Below are 10,415 nucleotides of genomic sequence, written 5' to 3'. Positions count from 1 at the left end.
CTGCCCCAGGAAGAGATCAGAGAATGAATCTGAGTCACAACCACTCTCTCCTGACCCTTTTGTCTGAACCCTTTGCCTGTACCCTTTTGTGTTTGCCCTGGCTGGGTAGTCGTTTTGACCAAGATAGCAGTAAAGCCACCTTCTTCTATGTTGACCTACGTATCCCTGGCCATGCAGATTTTAGCCCCTAGTTTTCAAGTAAACCAGAGCACGGTCAATAATATCTGATTTGGAACTCAAGCTCTAGTTTTAACTCACCTGTTCCAATATGAGTTGCACTTGTTTAATGACGTGAGAAGACCATCTCTTCCTCTCACTGCAGCATCTGACTGTGTTGGGAATCACAACCTCTTGGCTTCGTCAGTGGAGCTAATGTGAACCTCCATGCAGAATTTTTTGTTTTGTTTTGTTTTACCTTTTAAATGTTCTTACGGAGATTTGGGGGGAAATAAATAAATAAATAAATAAATCTAAGAGCTCCTGCAAGCTCCAAGTGTAATTACAAATGGCCAGTCACTGGTTGGTCAGATGCAGCTGCAGCAGGATTATTGCTGGTGCCAAATTTCCATCTGTTTCTGAAACTGTCTTTGTTGGTGGCAGGTCTAATGATTTTTAGCTGGTGGACGTCCCTACCGAGGGCCACTAAGCAGAAGACTTGTGCAGTGGTGCTGGGTTGGTGCCAGCATATGTGCTGCTGCATGGGCTTGGTGTGAGAGGGAAGCAGGCTTCAGAAAGGCTTCCTGAGTGAAGTCCTGGCTGGGAGTAGACACTGCTGTATCCAAGGTAAGAGCTACCCCTGGTCCTTATGTTACCAATGCTTCATAAGTCAGAGTGATAGCCATAAAAAAAATGGCTCCCTACTTTGGTAGTCATCAAAATCCCTCAGCAGTCACTTTATTTTTATTTTTTCCCCCTCTAATTGAGATAATCGTTGCAAAATAGCCTTGCCCAATTGCATTACTGAAGCCTTTTAGCATGGTATTTCCGTTTGATAGTAAATCATTAGGGTAGGATGCAGCCAGGAGCAACCCCAGCCCTGAGAGGGCTTTCAGTGGAGCTTAGGCCAAGTCTGGGATCCAGCCCTGCCATAGCCCTGGGCCTCACTGGTCTGGGTGCCACCCTGCCCCTGTCTGCCCCTTCCTGGCCAGGTCTGGGGCCTGTGGTGGTTCCTGGGGATGGCTAGGCTGTGGCTGACTCTGGTCACCATCACCAGGCTGGTCCAGCTCGCCTTCCTGGGGCTGGTCAGTGTGGGACCACCCTGGTGGCCCTGCAGCCCTGAGCCATGCTGGCTCTGAGCTGGCTCTGAGACCTAGCAGAGTATAGGGGGTCACTCTCAGGCCCCTAACACCTGCAGCAGGATGGCTTCCAATTAGTGAACCAGTTCATAAATTTGGACTTTCCCAGATTTTCCAAGGGCTGTATATTTAGGTTTAATTAGTCACATGTGCCTGTCCAAAGCTGAGTAAGAATGTTGCAGACCCACAGGCCTTATAACTTAACAGAAAAGACAATAATAAAATAAATAAATAAATAAATAAATAAATAAATAAATAAATAAATAAATTTAGGAGTGCAAAGTAAAATAATTTATTCCCTTGCCATGTGGAGCTTCTGAAAACACAGACTTGCCATCCTGTATCATCCATCTTTCTTTGATATCATTACTCCAACAACAGCTGAACTAGGACTGCAATAGTCAGAGGAATTGCTGCTTTGCAGCAGAACATCCCAGTTGAGCTCAGGGTAGCAAGTCAGAGGCAGATCACTTTAATTTACTAGCAGATTCCTCTAGGAAACAGCCCCAGAGGGAGTCCTCTAGTGAATACTGTATTTTTGTCCCGTTTCTCTTTCTAACTCAAAAAAAAAAAAAAAAAAAAAGGAAAAAAAAGAAAAAAAAAAAAAAGGCATTCTCAAGTATAAAGTTCTTCTGTTCTGAGCACAAGTGCATTGGATCAGCATCCAATTTCAAATGAATCACCTTGTGCCTCATGCTTATTTAAACAGTGTGACCTCTCCAGAAAGGATGCAAAATGGATTATGTTCCTTGGACAAATCTTCCTCTTTAAGTCTTTTAGGCCTTCTCTTTCTGTATTCTTGCCTATCCTACCAGTGTTACTGGGCTTGTGTTCTTCCACGTTGATGGTTTTCATCTCCATTGAGGAGTTGAAAAGGGGGAACAAGGAAAAAAATGTGAATGGCACCCTTATCTACCAGTGAGTTATGTTATCACCAGGATTTAGTCCAAGTGTTTTTGAAGCATTGTCTGACTATCTGGGTTTTTTTCAAGCTATTTTTCACTGGAAAAGTCGTTTTAAAATTAGAAGACTCTCTTTGATTTTAACATCAAATTTGATTGTATATCTTAAATTCTTGATAAAATTAGACACTAAGTCTTTTGTGATTTCACTAGGATAACAACTTTTCTCCATCATTTTCTCATACAATGTATCTGCACCATCTGGAAATAAAAATGTGAAGATAAGTAAGAATCTACATGTAGGTGTCAATAAGGCAGCAACTAGACAGCAATGAGATACCGCTCCAACAGCTACACTGCTGTGTGTACTGCAGTCTCCTAAATATTACTAGGAGCTCTACTTCCCCATATCTCTACCATACATTGGTTTATGAACATTTCAGAAAGTGAGTTTCCACTAGAAGTTTTTGCATGTATTTCCACAGCAGAAAAAAACAGCTGACCTCTATGCTTAAAAGTCAAATTGACATACAGTTGGGAAAGATTTAATGCTTCAATCTTTTGTTGATTAATTTGAAAAAAAAAAAATAAATAATGTTTCTCTTTGTGTTTCCTTGCATTAAGCAATTTATGTTAAAAGGAGAAAAAGAAGGGAGGATTTAATAAGTAAGTGCCTTGCCTTTTAAAAGAGACAGCACTATAGATTTATAATAAAGTCAGATTTGGGGCTATTTATCCTAAAATAGAAGTGTTCATCCTTAAAAAGTCACTGAGTGAGAAAAAGAACTCCTTTGCAGATACCCCACTAGGTGTTAGAGAAAGACGTTAAACAGTTGAAATCTTATCTCTATCTCATTGTTTTTTTAGTGGGCATATTTATTTGAACAGGTAGATGAGGGCATTGTTGGGAGGTAGTGGGGAAGGTTGTTTTAGTGGGTCTCCTGTTTTGACTAAGGAACCTTCAGATGTGAATATTTATCTTAACACACAAGTTCTGGGGATTCATTCAGCCTAACTTGATTGTTCAATGGGCAACATCTGGTTCTTGCAGAGTCAGCACTCCCACCAGCTTCAGTGGGACTAGTACTGTAGGGTTCAGCCCCATGTGAGCTGAACAGAGAAGAAGCTTTTAGCTTAAGCAGAGAGAACAATCATTGACAGAATAAATTCACTGAAAGAAGGACAGAAAACATTATTACAGTGTTCTGTTAATCTTGGGGAAAGTATTGCAAGTATTTTGCCACTGTGAATGAGACAGGGCTTCAGAAGGGGTTAAGACAAGTTGAGTGCACACAATTCCTTGGGTATTTTTTTGTCACTTAGTGGTGTGTTTGTGTTTCTATTGTTATTATTAGTAGTAGTAGTAGTATTGTATCTAATTGAGCAGGGATATGTCTGTTGTTTTGTTGTTGTTGATTTTTTGTTTGTTTGTTTGTTTGTTTTTGTTCTTTTTTTCTGGTGTGTTGTGTTTGATTCAGTGTTTTTTGGGGGGATAACTTTATCCCAGGATAGCTATATTGAAACAGAAAGTTAAACTAGAGTGAGGTAGAAAGAGTGCTTTCAGAGCGTGGAACAAGGAATGAGAGACAGTTTCTCTGATGTCAAAGGTATGTGAAAACATACTTGGTTAGAGAGCTGATATATTACGTTAGAAGACAGTTGTAAATACAGTGCATGCTTCAGAATATTCATCTCCAACTCATCCATTAAAGAAAACTGGAATTGCAGGAGACAACTGGGCTGTAAGGAGTATTTCAAGTCAAATGATAATTTTGAAGATCACTACAGAAGAAAAGAGGTGGAGAATAATTCAGACAACAAATAATTATAGACAGTTGAAGTGAACATCTACTTGGTGCAAACAGTGTGGGAAGAGTGAATACAGGTTATCAAAAATAATAGGGATAAAGTGAAAGAAACTGTAGCTCATGTGTTGAAGAAGCTCATGAACAAAGAAAATATATGTGAAAATTTGTAGCAGTTCCTGGTGGCTGATGGGGGTGGGGAGGAAGACATGGAATAGGGAGAAAGATGAGCCTTGAGTGTGAATAAAGCTGACAGTGGCCTAAAGCATACCTAGCAAAACTGAAATTTAATCCTGGAGAGGGCTTTCAGTGAGAAAAGGAGCAGCCGAGGGCAGGATGAGAAGGGAAGCATGCAGATTATAGAACAAACCAGGGGTGAGGCCAATGGAAGGAGCCAGGGGAAATGAGATAAAATGATAAAGGGAGTTGGAGAAGAGAAGGATTATCTGAAAACTCAGAAAATGTGGGAGAGCTTTAAGGAGATAGTGTCCTTAATTTTCATCCAGCAACCCTGCAGCAAGTCTTACAAAGACATACCAGAAATCTTTATTCAGTGGTAATCTCTAACTGTCATAATGGCCCCTTGGAGGTTTTGGCAGACTCCAATTTAAAATAGCTGTAAGATGCACTGACATGAAGCAACTCAGCATAGCTTCAAGAGATCTTAAGGCTGCCCTATCTCAAAGAGAAGTCTTCACCTGCAACTCTGGGTCTTGAGTTCAGCTTTGTATTTCAGTTTCTCCAAGTAGCTTCTGGTTGTTTCACCAGTTAATCCAGTGATTTATTTCCCTGAGCAATGTCACCAAAGGTAATGCTGGCGGGGAGAAAAAAAAAAAAAAAGGCACGACTGTGAAGTAGGCTTCAGTAACTGCTGCAAGACCTATGGACAGTGGGCTCATGGACACTTGATGTTTTTAGTGGCATTCAGAAACTTTAAGCAAATGTATTAATATGCTTAATGACCACAGATAGTTATTAGACCTAAGTAGGGTGTTGCTTCCTTAGTGTAGTGGCTTATTTCTGGCCTTGTCATTTAAGAGCATGAATATCAAATCCTCTGGTACTTGTAGTTTCTTTGTGCCTACAGGTTCATAGGACAGACTTCTTTTCAGAGACTAGAAATGATGTATAATCCTCCTAGAAGAAATAGATAGAAGTTTTGTATCTCATAGTGTTGTTTATTAGGAGGTTGTGGTTTTTTTTGCATCTTAAATGAGGAGGATGGAATAAAATGTTGCAGGTGAAATACATCTTGAGCTCACCTGCCTCCATCTGGAAGCATTTTACAGTTCTGAACCTAGCCTTCTATATGCTCCTTAGGGTCACAGTAGCAAAGAGTGCTAAATGCCTGAATGAGATATGCTGGCAGATACAGTGACAATATGCATGATGGGAAAGGGGACTTATTTTGCAAATGTTGTGTGCTGCATTCCATTCTCTAGGAAGTGAAGGGATATCCTGCAAGGAGTACTGATGCTAGGAGTGACTATCTTACATGCATTTATCTGTCCAGAGATAGAGAGAGTGAGATGAGTCATGATCTCTAGAGTATACCACAGTTTGGGCTTACTGAGATATGCCAGAGCTCAAAACCTCATACTAAATCCGTAAGACTCAAAGGATCTCTTTTCATCTAGGTTCTTGGTGAACTTAAATGCTTCCACAAATACAGCTGCTGTCAGTCAGGAGAGCTGGATAAAGAGCAAAAGGAGAAAAGGGAAGAACAAATGGATGTTTATGGCTGCTTAGGATATGCTTATGCAGTATGTATCTCATTTTCCTTACACTTTTTATTTTTTTGAAAGAAAAAGTTTGCAACCAAAGTCACACCAGAAGTCTGATCCTCAGTTTAATCATGCTGCCTTTGCTCACTCTGGTACATAATTTAGGTGAATTGTGCATGTGAGTTAGCAAATTATTTACTTAGGTAGAGGGAGAGAAAAGAGAAGTAGACCTGGAGATATGTGATTTACACTGTCTAAGGACGTTCCTTCACTGAAGTCAGACATAGACTTCAAACTAGTACAAATAGCTGACAAGGAAAAACATAAGAGATAAAACTATTACATAAAAAAAACTTGGCTATGATTGTGATGTCTCCCTACGGCAGTAGGACGGACAAAGAGGAAAGCGGTAAGTGTAATTACTCATGAACAACATAAGTGATTAATGTTTCTTTTTCTTTTCATTTCTTCATGAATTTTGTGTGGAAGAGGTCACAGTTTTCTCAGTTGTTCCTTGTTTTAAATTATTTTTAAGATTGATCCTGTAAATAATTCATACTGTAACTCATCTGCAAGGAGACTACAGGAAGACTTTTTAATGAGTGTGTAGATCTATTAGGAATTGTCTTATTTCCCTCCATCCATTGATTTCACAGGTATTAGTGATGATGATGATGATTATTATTATTATTATTTATTACCATCATGAATGCATATTAAAAAATAGTATTTAATAGTTATAAGCTACACCTGCCTTTGAGTTTTCATAGAAAGAAATACAGTCCCACTTGGAAAATGGCAGGTCCTTATAGACAAAAGCTTTCTAAGAAAAGAGGGCTCTGGAAGCTGGGCTCAGTGAAGCATTAATAAAGCCAAGGGGGGCAGATGAATGTTCTTATCTCTGTAAGGGAGATGGTTCTCAATAACCAGCTTTTAGTGCCAAAACCTCCTTCACTGCAGTCAGTGTTATTTACCAAGATCAATAGACAATTCAAAGGCTCAGAAAGAATTGTGTCATTGCTAGTTTTCAATCTTACTTTAACATACAGAACTTAAAAAGTCTGGGACTGGTTTTCACACAGAGGTAACTGACAGGTAAACCACATAGCTGTCATAAATTTGATACAGGTTCCCAGAATCAGAGCATTTTTTTTAAAAAATGCATGCAGTTTGTTAACAGCACTGCAGCCTCTGGTCACAACAGGTCGGAACCTGCCCTTTCAATGAAAACATCTAAATCAAGAGGGTATAATAGAAACACCAGAGGTTTCTTTGAGTGAAACAAGGCTAGTTGAAAACTGTTTAATTTGTAAAATATGTTTATGGGCCATACTGCCACATGGAAATCACCATATTCAATTGTAGCATTTATATTTCTCTCCTGTCTAACTGATTACGTCAGCAGGGAAAACACTGCATGAGTAGGCACTGGAATGTGTTCTGATGTTGACCAGGAACAGAAACATGGGCATTTCTTATATATAAATATAAGATTTATAACACCTTTATTTGAATTCTTATTGCTTTTATCTTCACAATTTGGGATGAGGTCATAACACAAATGATGCAGCTTGAGTGTGCTTTGACAAGCCAGCTTTGTCAAAGTGAAGATTTGACAATCTTCAGCCAAGCGAAGATTAATGAGCTATTCTAAAATTGAGATTTATATATGTTGTTTGTACAAAATAAGTATAACAATGAACAAAATGGGCTGTCTGCTAAAGTACTCATGACGTACAGAATGTTTAGTTTAATAATCGATGATGCAAAAATGCCAGGAAATAAGTTTTTTCAAGCACTGTATCATAGAATCATAGTATTATTCAGGTTGGAAAAGTTCTCTAAGATCATCTAGTCCAACTTTAACTTAATACTGAAGTCCACCACTAAAGCATGCTACCGAGTTTAAAATCTACACGTTTCTTGAAGAATTCCAGGGATGGTGACTCAACCACTTAACTTGGGCAGCCTATTCCAACACTGCACAACACTATCAGCGAAGAAATTTCTTCTAATATCCAACCTAAATCTCCTCTGGTTCAAGTTAAGGCTGTTTCCACTTGTCTTATCACTTATCAAATCATGACACATTTGTACCATTGCTTTGGAACAGTTGCCATGCCTCTTCTTGGCTGTTCATTCCCCATGTGTTTTTTTGTTGTTGTTGTTGTTTGTTTGTTTTTTGTTTGTTTGTTTGTTTTTGCTACCATTACTCTGGGGCTGTTAGTTCTGACTTAAGTGTAAGATAAGGGTGAGTTGTTTCATCATGATAACATAATATTAATTGAAAACCAAGTTCTTTATCTTTTAATTGTGAAAAGAGCAGTATCTTCACAAACTTAAATACTCAGCAATTTCTTTCTGTATTTCTTCAGCAGGACTCACTCCCAAGATGCCTGGGATGCACTGGAAAATATATCTAAAATTAATATAAAAGTAGTTTATTCAAAAACTCCACAAACAAAGAAAGCATAAGAAAAAGCATGAAAACTTCAACATTTGTATATCTTAGACCCAAAGATCTCAAGGTACTTGCTGTGTGTGGTCATTCTAAGCATCCTTCATTTGTGTTTTTAGAGACATTTTTCTTTGAACATTAAGCAGACAAATTATTCAGATTCACTACTGTATTTATATTCCAACAGATACTTTATCATTGCTGTTATTTGATGTGTACCTATATGCATTTTCTTCTTCCAACACAGAAACTCCTTTACTTTGGAAGCTAGCAGCTGTTACTATTGAGCAATATTCAGTATAATCACATGGTGACTTGGAATGTGACATGAGATAGAACACCACAGCTGGTGAAATAAGGATGTAGTTAGGTGATATACAATTACATTAGTAGGACTTCTCAAAGGACATTTTGATGAAATGCTCTAATGCTGTGGAAAGCTGCAAAACATTTCTGATGATCAGAAGTGGTCACACTGTTTTGTATGATCAGAAATAGGATAAAATAGCACAAAACATTTTTATTTGAACAATATGCTAGTATGAGACATTTCATGCTATAGTGTCATCCATAGTGGAACAGATACAAAGTCTATTGATCCCTTTTCTTCTATCAGCAGGTGAACTACCAACATCCAGGAAATACTGCACTCATCACCCTGATCTTGAGAAGCAATGTCTTACGTTCTTCAGTATACATACATGTAAAAGTAGCTATACAAGAGGGGAAGTTCTTGCAGTTTTCCATAGAGACTAGAGGGCGTGTGACATTCAGAATCTACTCAGAGGAATAAGGGAAAGCTGGAAGGGGGAATCACATTCCTGTCTGTGTGGTATTTTCCTAATCACATACTTAATGAAAATTATGTGGCAGGGTCACTGTAAATCAGGTTAACCATATGGTAAACATAGTGGTTGCTTCGTAATGCATGGGCTTGCTAAGGATTAGAACAGATTTAGAATTCCATTGAAGAAAGTAATGAACTGCATTTCAACATAGAGAAAGTAATCTCAGATAAGCGGAAAGTACAGTCAATTTGACAGTGTGTTGAAGAGGTTCAAAAGGTGAACTATAAAAGTCATGCAAAACCACTGAGGAGATTCACTAAGGTGAAGTACTTTTATTTGTTTATTGTGCTGTAAATTTCTTGGAGTTCTGCAGATGAACTGCATGCAAGATCAGATCTATTAAAAGTAACTCTCAAAATACTGAACACAAGAGACTAAAGAAGTACTTAGCTAAAAAGCAGATAAAATGTCTCAGAGATCCTTCAAATAAAAAAAAAAAAAAAAAAAAAAAAAACACTAGTGAATTATGTTGATTCTAAATGTTCAGCAAATAATCAATAGATCAAAATAATATGCAAAATGTGCTCCATAGGGTACACAGTCAGAATCTTTAAAATTAGATGAGGACATATTTTAAATCTCCAAAATCTGAAGGGACTGGAAATAAAATAAGATAAAATAAAAGTTTTCCCTAACTTATGTTTTAAGAACAGAACTTGAACCGCCAAACCATAAAAGGTGTTTCTCCCTAGTTATATAACAAACTGTAAACAAACTAGTTTCTAGATTTTTTTATTTATTTGGATATGACACCTATGTTCCCAGTGGAACTGCATATAGATCTTTTTCAAAACAAAGAGCAATGGCATAGAAATCAGTATGCAAGCAATAGCATCAGTATGCCTCAATATCACTAGCAGTCTGCCCTGGATTCTAGACTTGATGTGTCATAATAATTTATTCTCTTGCATGGTGTTGTATATTGTGCCTAAATTAGCTGTTGGCATAGGTAGATACTTAATGAGTACTGAATTCTTACCCTTTCTTTATGCTGTTTAACTGTATGAGGTTCAACAAGGCTACATGCTGGGTCCTGCACTTGGGGCACAACAACCCCATTCAACATTTACTACAGGCTGGGGGAAGAGTGGCTGGAAAGCTGCTTGGTGGAAAGGGATTTGGGGGTGTTGGTCGATTGTCAGTTGAATATGAGCCAGCTGTGTGCTCAGGTGGCCAAGAAGGCAGACAGCAACCTGGCATGCATCAGAAATAGTGTGGCCAGCAGGGCTAAGGAAGTGATTGTCCCCCTGTACCTGGCTCTGGTGAGGCCACACCATACTGTGTCTGTCGAATACTGTGTTCAGTTTGGGGTCCCTCACTACAAGAAGGACATTGAGGTGCTGGAGTGTGTCCAAAGAAAGGTAACAAAGCTGCTGAAGGGTC

The 10,415-nt window shown here is 38.5% G+C and overlaps 1 long non-coding RNA gene across 3 annotated transcripts; it reads left to right on the top strand.

Annotated features, from left to right (window-relative positions):
• Positions 1 to 3,303: 3,303 nt before the first annotated feature.
• Positions 3,304 to 9,827, top strand: LOC311437053. 3 transcript variants are annotated; one of them, XR_014693249.1, is made up of 4 exons: positions 3,304 to 3,804; positions 5,640 to 5,765; positions 8,105 to 8,254; positions 8,801 to 9,827. It is a non-coding gene; the product is annotated as an uncharacterized lncRNA (long non-coding RNA). The 3 variants fall into 3 exon arrangements; XR_014693250.1 differs by having other exon boundaries at positions 8,102 to 8,254; positions 8,804 to 9,827; XR_014693251.1 differs by having other exon boundaries at positions 8,102 to 8,254.
• The last annotated feature ends 588 nt before the right edge of the window (positions 9,828 to 10,415 follow it).

This window comes from Aythya ferina, assembly GCF_964211825.1.
Source record: "Aythya ferina genome assembly, chromosome: 1".
Taxonomy (NCBI): Eukaryota; Metazoa; Chordata; class Aves; order Anseriformes; family Anatidae; genus Aythya; species Aythya ferina.
The sequence above is the reverse complement of the archived record's forward strand: the minus strand, read 5'-3'. Positions and strand labels throughout refer to the sequence as shown.